The sequence below is a fragment of the Rhinichthys klamathensis genome, unplaced genomic scaffold (genome assembly GCF_029890125.1).
Source record: "Rhinichthys klamathensis goyatoka isolate OS25496 unplaced genomic scaffold, OSU_Roscu_1.1 h1tg000155l_1, whole genome shotgun sequence".
Taxonomy (NCBI): Eukaryota; Metazoa; Chordata; class Actinopteri; order Cypriniformes; family Leuciscidae; genus Rhinichthys; species Rhinichthys klamathensis.
The window spans coordinates 290,040-300,103 of NW_026606690.1; positions in this window are offsets into that span (position 1 = coordinate 290,040).

The window sequence follows — 10,064 nt, forward strand, 5'->3', positions numbered from 1 at the left end:
GAGTCTTTCATTGATTGCTTACAGCTTAACGGAAGTTACACCCATCATTCACACAAAGCGTCATGGGGCGCAGGAATAATGTGGATAGTGGCTGAAAATAAGATAAATTACCCTTTCCCCCCCATTCTGGGCCTGTCAAATATCGACTATAACTGTGGGTTTTAATCCTTTACTGCATAAAGCAGTAGCTGAAACATGGACGTTAACAGAAGTGCAGAATGAGTGTATCAGTGTTCTTGTAAAGTTTTTAAAAAGTACTTAAGAAGCACTTTTAGTAAGACAGAGGCTAGTCAGAGATAGGAAACCATGATTTTAAGTTTCTACAGAGAATCACTGTACCTGTAAACTCGACAGCCATATCTTGTCCATCTTTCTTCCCAGTGTACACCGCATAGTGTGTGTACAAACCACGAGAGTATGCAATGAGGTCTCCAAATTTCATGGCCTATAAAAAAAAAAGCAGCAAATATACAGAACTGACCGAAATCCTATTTGTACTTCCATGTAGGATGAACACATAATAGCAGGTTTATTCCAAACTGAAAATAAAGTCTTACATTACCATAGTTTTCACGGTGCTTGTATAGTATAGGAAAAACATAACATACCTTAGTTTAAGTTTGAAAACTGAAGACTGTAGCAAGAGTGATCAATTGACAGAACACCACAAGAGAATTCCTCTTCTGCAACTTCTACGATTGTGTTGGAGTTCAACTAGTCCTGCTGCTCTCATACACATTAATATATTCATATGAGGAAGTGCCCTCCCCTTTCCCCAGAATCTGAGTAATGCTGAAGATAACACTATACAGCACTTTAAACAGTAGTTCTAAGGAAAGCTGTGGGTTATTACCCAACACTTGTCTGCTTCCTCATCTTTGTTCACCACATGTTCGTGTTTGGTGGTCTGAGCTGCAGTAAGCGTGATTGCAACGACTTTAGACATCAGAAGTCACAACATCCATCAAGCCTGTGCTAAAACAACTTAACCTAGCTTTCTGTTTAAGGGCTAAACATACTACAGAGTTTATTCACAGCGTTTTGTACTGTATACTCTAGTTACACAGACCAGTATGCTTACACGATGCATATACCAAACAGGGGGAGCATTTTTTAAGAGAAACAGAACGGTGGTTGCTGACTCGCAATGCTAGGAATTTAACCCTTGTTGTGGAAATTTTGTACCTTAGTCTTAGACAACAATTAAAGAACAAATGAAGATCTCGAAAGTCATAAGTATACGTATTTATTTCTTGCAAGAAAGGCAGTTCACACACAGACAGAGTCTGACATGAGAAGGGCAAACGTCTTCTCCCTCCACAGAGTTTATATACCCAAAAGATCACCCTCCAAGATGTACCCCTCCTCTTGTTGTCTTTGGACTAAGGCCGCTGCACGTACACAGTTCTTAGTTCCCCTTATTCATCTATTATCTCCTCAGTCAACACACACGTCACTTCAAGCAACACTTAACCAAACATGTCTCGCTCTTAATGCACTCTAAGTTAACTATTGCTAAGAAAAACAGATCGTTCTGTCCTTTTGCACTGTCCTATTGCCCTCTTAGCAAAGAAGACTGTTAAACTATTTGCAGAAAAGATAATGCATCTGGCAACTTCCTTAAAGGAGAACTCCGGCGCAAAATGAACCTTTGGTCTAATTACACATTGTTACCTAGTCAACCGTTATCTGAGATTTGTTTTCATGATTATCGAATGTAAATAGTTTTATCTCTAAAAACAGTTTAGCCTATAAAGCTAGTATAACGCTAGTATATTGGGCATAGTGTAATGACAAATAAAAATCGCTTGTTAATACCACTAACAAGGCTGAAAATAGCCCCACACTAACACGGTAGCGTAATGAGGGTCCCTACCTTCAAACCGAAGCATTGAGAACTTTGTCAGTGTCCAGACAGTTTAATAAGAAGATATTTTAAACATACAGTCAACTTCGCGTATACAGGCAGAATCCATCTTTGAAATACCGTCTCTACCAGTCGATCTACGAACGCCGATCCAAGTGCGCTGGTGAGATGTGAACGAGCTATAAGTTGTGATAAGGTGAGCGCGAACAGCAGGCTTGGATCGGCGTTCGTAGATCGACTGGTAGAGACGGTATTTCAAAGATGGCTTCTGCCTGTATACGCGAAGTTGACTGTATGTTTAAAATATCTTCTTATTAAACTGTCTGTACACTGACAAAGTTCTCAATGCTTCGGTTTGAAGGTAGGGACCCTCATTATGCTGCCGTGTTAGTGTGGGGCTATTTTCAGCCTTGTTAGTGGTATTAACAAGCGATTTTTATTTGTCATTACACTATGCCCAATATACTAGCGTTATACTAGCTTTATAGGCTAAACTGTTTTTAGAGATAAAACTATTTACATTCGATAATCATGAAAACAAATCTCAGATAACGGTTGACTAGGTAACAATGTGTAATTAGACCAAAGGTTCATTTTGCGCCGGAGTTCTCCTTTAACACATCTAGGTTCAAAGAACACGTCTACAGGGTTCTCAAGTCTTACGCATTGGCCGTGAGACACACGCAATTCAACCAGTTCACACGCTCACACGCCACACCGTGTATATCTCACGCTGAAAAGGCAATGCCAACCAAGTTGTCCTGCAAGCTTTATATATAACGTTGTATACGAGGCGCATGCACACAAAGATAAGTTTCCTGCCGCCAGCGCGTCCGCATCTCGGCCAGATTGCGTTCGTTACTATAGGCAACTTATAGACGCGCGAAGTCCGCGAACACACACGGAAGTTCGGCCACCGCGACATCGGGCGAACACACGTCGTGATGGAGAAAGTAAGTTGGAAGAAAGCTCGCCTAACATTTTTAGACTAGAACTTTTAATATATAGCCCATCGTATACATTATTGATGCAGTCAAAAACTCTACAACTGCTTTGCAACCAGGCCAAAAGCTTTGGCTCAGTTTGGCTAAGGAAATGTTATTGGGTATGGGAAGGAATGAAGATGTATTTCTTCAGTTTATTTTAAATTCTATAGACTGTATTAATAGTATTTCTTGTTACATTAAGGCTAAAGCAGAGTGCTCTTGGTAATATTGTATTGAGAATGAGAATGTGACGTCACGCGTCTCACTCCGCGTTGCATTGTGGGAAGGCGTCGCCATCTTGGCAGGATACGCTATCCGTTGTCATGGTTACTTCGACAGTGAGACCGAGAGAAATAGCGACAGAGAGAGAGAGCAGCTTGATATTTGTTTGCATTTTTGCGATAAGGCACCGTTTCTTGGGAATAAATGAAGAAGGGGGAAGCGAAAGGAAAGGGGCTCTATCGGGAGAGACTAAATAACAACACAAAGCAGCGTTATTTAGAGAAACTACTTGACATCAACAACATGGACCCGTACGACCTGCTACAGAATGGACGAAAGACCCAAAGCACTACCACCTTTCACATACCCTGACAAAGTTAATTACCTGGTTTATGGTATCAGTGCCTAACGTTACTGCATGCACTCTTGCATACACAATGCAAGAGTTCAGAAGCTTTAAGTCATTAGATTAGATACAATAGTCATTAGATACAATTCTGCTGCGGCTGCGGGTGCAAGACAGAAACCCCCAAACCTGTAACGTTAAACTGCGAGAGTTCAGTCATGTTTCAGGCCTCATTCATATGTGGAAATAAATCTGATATGAATCAGATATCCGTGCATTTGCACCTGACGTGCAACGTTAAGCGGACATATCGGACATTCCCCTGTCAATGCGAGTCGTACGTCATTAAAAAAGTGTCTTTTTAAAACATTTCGCGGTACAGATATATCTATAACAAATTAAACAACTCTAGTTGAATAACAGAGTATTAATTTAATTCGTTTGTGTTAAATAAAAGGCGAACTGTGCTGAAATGTGTTGCTTTTGAAATCATGCTTTGCTGTTGCTGCTGTCAGTTTATTGACAAGTTTTTTCTCTAAATAAAGCTGGCTAGCATTGTTATTTAGTCTCTCCCGATATAACCCCTTTCATTTCTCTTCCTTCTCCATATCTTCCAAAGAAACTGCGGCGTATCGCTAAAATGTAAACAAATAATGTTTAGTCGCGCCTCTGTGAAGTTCTGAAGGCGTTGCCCCTGGCAACCGATAGCGTCTCCTGCCATCATGGCCGACCGGCTCAGACCCCGCCCAAATCAACCCAAATCGGCACGTGACTCCTCACTCTCAATATCCTGTCAAAACATACATTAGCCTAATCATTGCCATTGCATTTGTATTTTTCAAAGATGTCAGGGAAAAATGCAAAAATATTGTTTTTCCAAACATTTTGGAGCAATTTGTTATATATTTGTAGCCTAATTTTGAAATATAACATTAAAGAGTAGGCCTATATTTGATGTGATGAATTGCTCTGTAATTTATCAGATTTACCAATTGTTATAATTTAAATTTTTGCTGGTTAATTATGAACAATGGGTAAAATTGGGGGCGGGGATAGGTGGGGGCGTGGCTCCATTTAGGCCCCTCCCTAACCGCATGTGATCTCACTCCAAGCTTTTGATAAAACTTGAGAACCCTGCACAAGCAGATATATGTTTCAAAAGATACATTCAAATGTAAATTTCCATTACACCCTTTAAGCATGCGTGATGTTTCAGATAGTATGGCAAGTGTAAACACATGAATTGGAAATGGGTCACAGTTCAAAGAACGTGTAAATGGGCGGTCGAAAAAATCAGATAAAGGCAACAAATAAGAATTGGGCATCAAGACCTGCAGTGTCAGAATAATAACAATTTAACTTTTTTTATTTATTAATGTAAACTAATTATTAGGCTATAATTTTTACCGTCCCCCTGGGGAGGCGAACCCAAAACTTTGAGAACCCTTGTTTTAGCATAAACATAGCTAGCTTTAACAAGCTGGGGCTCGTTCTTCGTACGTCGCTAACTCAGTTAGCTGGATTTGATTGTTGACGATTTGGCATGATCTTGGATCGTTTGGTTCTTCGAAGCTCATCCTAGACTTGCTGTCATAGCAACAGGTGCGCTAGCTTGAACCTGCTCGTGAGCAGGCTTATTACATGTAAACAGGATTAGATCGCGGCTTTATAAGCGGAGGTGAAACGAGAAGTCTTTTAACGCAGCGCGATAGTGTACTTTTTGAGAGATATCATTTTTCTCATGACTCGTGAGGATGTCATTTACATCAATTATTTTTTGGAAACGCACATTAAATGTTCGACTCGTCGGAGTCGGCCTTTAATAACAGCACAAATTGTGTGCATTGTCCTGATATTATTTGCGAGTGGCTCTTTCCTTTAAACTATTGGAGATGCGGAGAACTTGATAAGTGCTGTCTGATCGTGTCATTCACACAGTTTACCCTGGCGCTCAAGCAGTTTTTAGGGTGTTTTTTTTTGTGGCATTTCCAAGCCAGTTTAGACCCAAGGTTGTAGGCTATAGCAGGTTTTTTTTTTTTTTTTTTTTTTTTTAGCCAACGCAGGTATTATAATTTTTAATGAAGATCATGCAATCATGAACATGCCGATTAATATGACACAGATATGTCCCTCAGGCTTCACTAATGTGATTGGTCAATAGACTGCACAAATGTTCCCATCAAGGCCTCTATGAAGGGGATTTTGTGAACAGAAAGGGGGATCACAATGTAAATGTGCAGCCAAGTTACTATTACAATTCTTAATATTCAAGATTAGTAATATTATATCAAATTAAAAAAAAGGCAGTTGACAGACTAAAATCTCTAGATGGTGTGTGACTGTTCCGTATCACAAATGTGGAAGCACAGAGATTCACATTTATGCACATTACTTGAACATGGTATCAATATCAAGCTCACTGTATTACAGTTACAATGCAGCTCTAGCCAGGACAAGGTCACACAATGAAATGAACTTTGGCCAACTAAAGGGAAGATTTCAGTGTCTGAAAAGCCTAAGGGTTGCACTTGACAGGGCCTGTGATATTACATGTGCCATATTACACAATATTTCCACCATCAGCAAAAATATAAAACATTTCATTAAATGTTTAATAAAAGACAAGACAAATATGCTTAGTTCTTTGATTTTTTATTTAAATTGTTCTTTGTAAAGAAAAGCCAGTGATCAAGTCATATTTTGCCTGCAATAAGAGATACTATGCAAGGTCAGCAAAAGTACTCTGTGTGAAATAATATATTAGCACTTACTCTGAAGTTCCTTTGAAGCAACTCTATCTCTAACTCTGTAGTGCCAGTTTTTTTTTTCTTTAAGTTGTCAAGTTCCCCCCTCCCCAAAATACTCTATTTTCTAGGGGCAGGGGGGCTTGGGTTAAACCTGTCAACACAGGCCTTATGCAACAAAAAATAAAAGGAAAAGTATACACTACCCACCTCTGTATAACTGCTTTGTGCAGACTCTTCTGTAGGCCTTTCTGTAGATGTGGACTCCTGCAACACATGTTGCATTCAGAAATAATAGGTACTCAAGTGTAAATTAAGTAAAGTTATTTAAAGATACTTTCTCCAAAAGACAGTCATCTGAGAGAGTTTCTTCGCTGTCCTGTGCATTGGTGGGGAAAGGGCCATTACAAAGTGTTGTACTTTCTTCCCTTTTGATGTAAAGTTTGGAAAAGTCCACTTACTGCACATGGATCAGCCAGGAACAGATAAATGCAGGCCCGGATTAACACAGTGTAGTGCCCTAGGGTGACCACATTTTAAGTGCCCCCACCCCATACAACTCACATGTTAGTGCAACATGAACATGTCATACTAAATATCTTCATTTCCATCATAAATGGCATGTATGAGGACTACTTGCAAAACCTTATGTCTAAAAAAAACATATACCAAATAAGCAAGGCCAAGAATCAGATAAATTCAGCACCACAGAGACGCACAGCAGCAAAACATTTAAATGCAACCAAATCCATTAGTAATCGGATTGACGGCTCAATCGAACTGAAAAGCTTTTATTCAACCTTTATTGATCCGATTGAGCTCGATCGGAATCAAATTTCGATCGGATTGAAAGGGGTGGGTTATTCCTTTTTTTTATTCGGATTAAAAAGCGAAACTGAAAGGACTGTGTATGTGCAATGACTTTGAAATAGCGTAATGACTTATGACGCTCGAAATGTTCTTCCTGTTGAATAAAGTGTCATATAATCAAGTGTCCCAAAAATTCTCCTTTCACTCAGCGTCTGTGAAGTGGAGCAGGACAATGTCCCACCAGTCATTTTTCGGATTATCACCAGAGACGACTGGTTTTGGGCGCGAGAAGGGAGGGGCATTTTACTGATAAATATAAGCAACACGGTACAACAACGGTTCATGTGCTCATTGTCCACAAATTATGACCAGATATGGATAAATATTAAGCCTGCTGTTTAAAACAAATAAAGAATCAATGTAGGAGATGGGTATATGCACAGTATAGCCTAATAACGTTACCTCTTCCGATTTTAAGCTTGCGTATAAACGCGCACATCAACCCGATCACGTTTAGCGTTCATGTAAACATAACATTCAGATTCATCGATCGGAATGAATTCAGTCCGATTGAAACAAAAGTTATGCATCTAATAAGCATCTCTAACTAAGCAACCAGCTAAAAGAGAAAACCGTTCCAAATTTCAAATCGACAACAGCGTCACATACAGTAGCCTATTTGCCCAGAAATAATGCTAAATAAGCCTTACCTTTAGCAGAACAACTGTTTCTAGACTTTGTGTTAGGCTACCGCCTTTGCTCACAGCATTAGCTGCTGCTTGAGGATCGGTTGAGGCATTTCTCGCTGCTAGTGGCTTCTGCTGGTGATGCCGATCGATGTCTCTGTCTTTCCTTCATTTCGAAGAAATAGGCTACACTGTGACCTGACCCAATCGCGATTCTTTATTTGCATATTTTATATTCTCTCTGTATATATGTTATCAATAACTGTTCATTTTATATCTGCATCTCTTCCAGCAAAATAATATATATACAAAACATGAAAACTATTTTAAAGGTTTAGTCATTCTCTTAATCATTTGGTGCCCCCCTATTGGCTGGTGCCCCAGGGCACTCGCCCAATCCCGTCTATGGATATTCCGGCCCTGGATAAATGTGTTGGTGTTTAAAACTGCACAAAAGAGGAAAACACAATTTCATTACAATGAAGTACACTGGGGGAAATGTGATCAATAACTCATGGCAACATATATTTTTTTCATTAACTAGGCTACATGTAGTTTCACACATGCACTCTTTCACAAGTAAGCAATTCATCACTAGGCCTACTCAAGGTTTAACAGTTGATATGACTGGACCAGCCATTGGGATTATAGGCCTATAGTGCAGCAACAAAATATTTTACAGTGTAAGATCATTTAAAGTTCATTTACCAGTAATGAAGGAGTTGCTGCTACTGGTCCCTGCTGTGTGTCGGAGGAAGAGCTGAACCCAGGACGGGTCGGTTCACATTTAACCCAAGGGCCAGCTCTTCTGCCGGGGTATAATGTGGGGTTGCACGACACCACCTGTTTGTTTTTCTTTTCTTTTTTTCTCAGCCTTTTTCTTGGTTGCTTTTATAAACAAGCAAACATGTATTAACAGTGCCTTTTTAAAAGAGACTATAGTAGCCTATAGTATAAATTACCATTATGTAGAATATTCTAGTACTTCACTTTTACTTGTTCCCATGTTCTAGTAGTGGGTGGTGACTGACATTACAATGAACAAAGTTATTAATTATTTAGAAATTATTCAAATAAAAAAATATATACTGTAATAAGTGATAAAAACATCTAAATGGTCACTACAAACTTAATTTGCTACTTTTTGCCAGCCCTCTCTCCTGGCTTTGCACATTTTAGGTGAAAACTTAACGTAATTAAGTTTTCAAATTCAGCATAACCTTCTAGCAATAACTCTTGCTCTGCTGCAGAGTAAAACTGAGCGCGCTCTTTGGTCACGGTGAGCAGCCAATAGCAGCGTTGCTGATCAATGTTTCTACTATCGATACATATCCCCTTTTAAACCAACGCATGCACGCGCAATTATCTCAGATAACTCAATCCAGCGATACTAATCATAAACAACAGGTGTGTTCGAAGAACCCAATTAGCCGGATCATGATTAGCACGATGATATCATCTTAGATGTCTCATTTGATCTCGGATGTTTTAAGCAACGTACGAAGAACGAGCCCCTAGTGTCACATGTCTGTCCTGTCCTGTGATGCACATGGGTGTTTGTTATGTTGAGCCATGTGCTCTCGTCATTGTTTGATCCCTCCCCCTTGTTATCTGATTACTGGTTTATTTGCTCCACCTGTCTGTCTCCTTACCCTCCTTTGTTTGCCTCTCTATCTAGTCTCCCTGTGTTTGCTGTCCTGTGCTCGTTCGTTGTATTTGTTACGCGTGTTGTATTCTGTGCCTGTTCCTGCCCTGCCTTGTCTGTTTTTGGATTTAGATTTGGTTTGTTTATTTTATGTTTTGTCTTATTAAAATACTTCTGCTCTGCACCTGAATCCACGGAATTATTCCCGGTCCACCCGTGACAGCTAGTTTGCTAGCATACATGTTAACAATAGCATGTTATAGTGATGTTACGTATGACACTGAAGCCTCGATGTGCGTATCGCGAAAGCGAAGCAATTTCTATTGAAGCCCCGTATCGGGGTGTGTATTGGTTTCCCAGAGGTCACGTGATCGATGACAAGCAAAGCCTCACTTTCTGTCCAATCACGTGCGCGTCTCGCTTTGGGTGTCAGAAGGCTCGAAGGTCCTTGTTGGCTCAGTCTGGTTGATGGGTTTGTGAGGAGAGTGCTGTACTTTGAAAGTTAATCAATACATTACATTTAAATAACCAAAACTACTTATTATTTTGTTGTTGTTGTGTCTTTTTGTTTTTGTAAGATCGTTGGACTTTTGGTGTTTTTTAGGTAATTTGGTGCTGGTATTTGGGTGTTTGGTGACGGGTTTGTATTTACAGCAATGGCAACAGCCCAAAAAAGGAAGACTTCCCCTAACTGGGAATATTTTGAGCTTATAGCTTCCAATGTATGAATGCATTTCTTTTTTTTTTTTTTCTCAAAG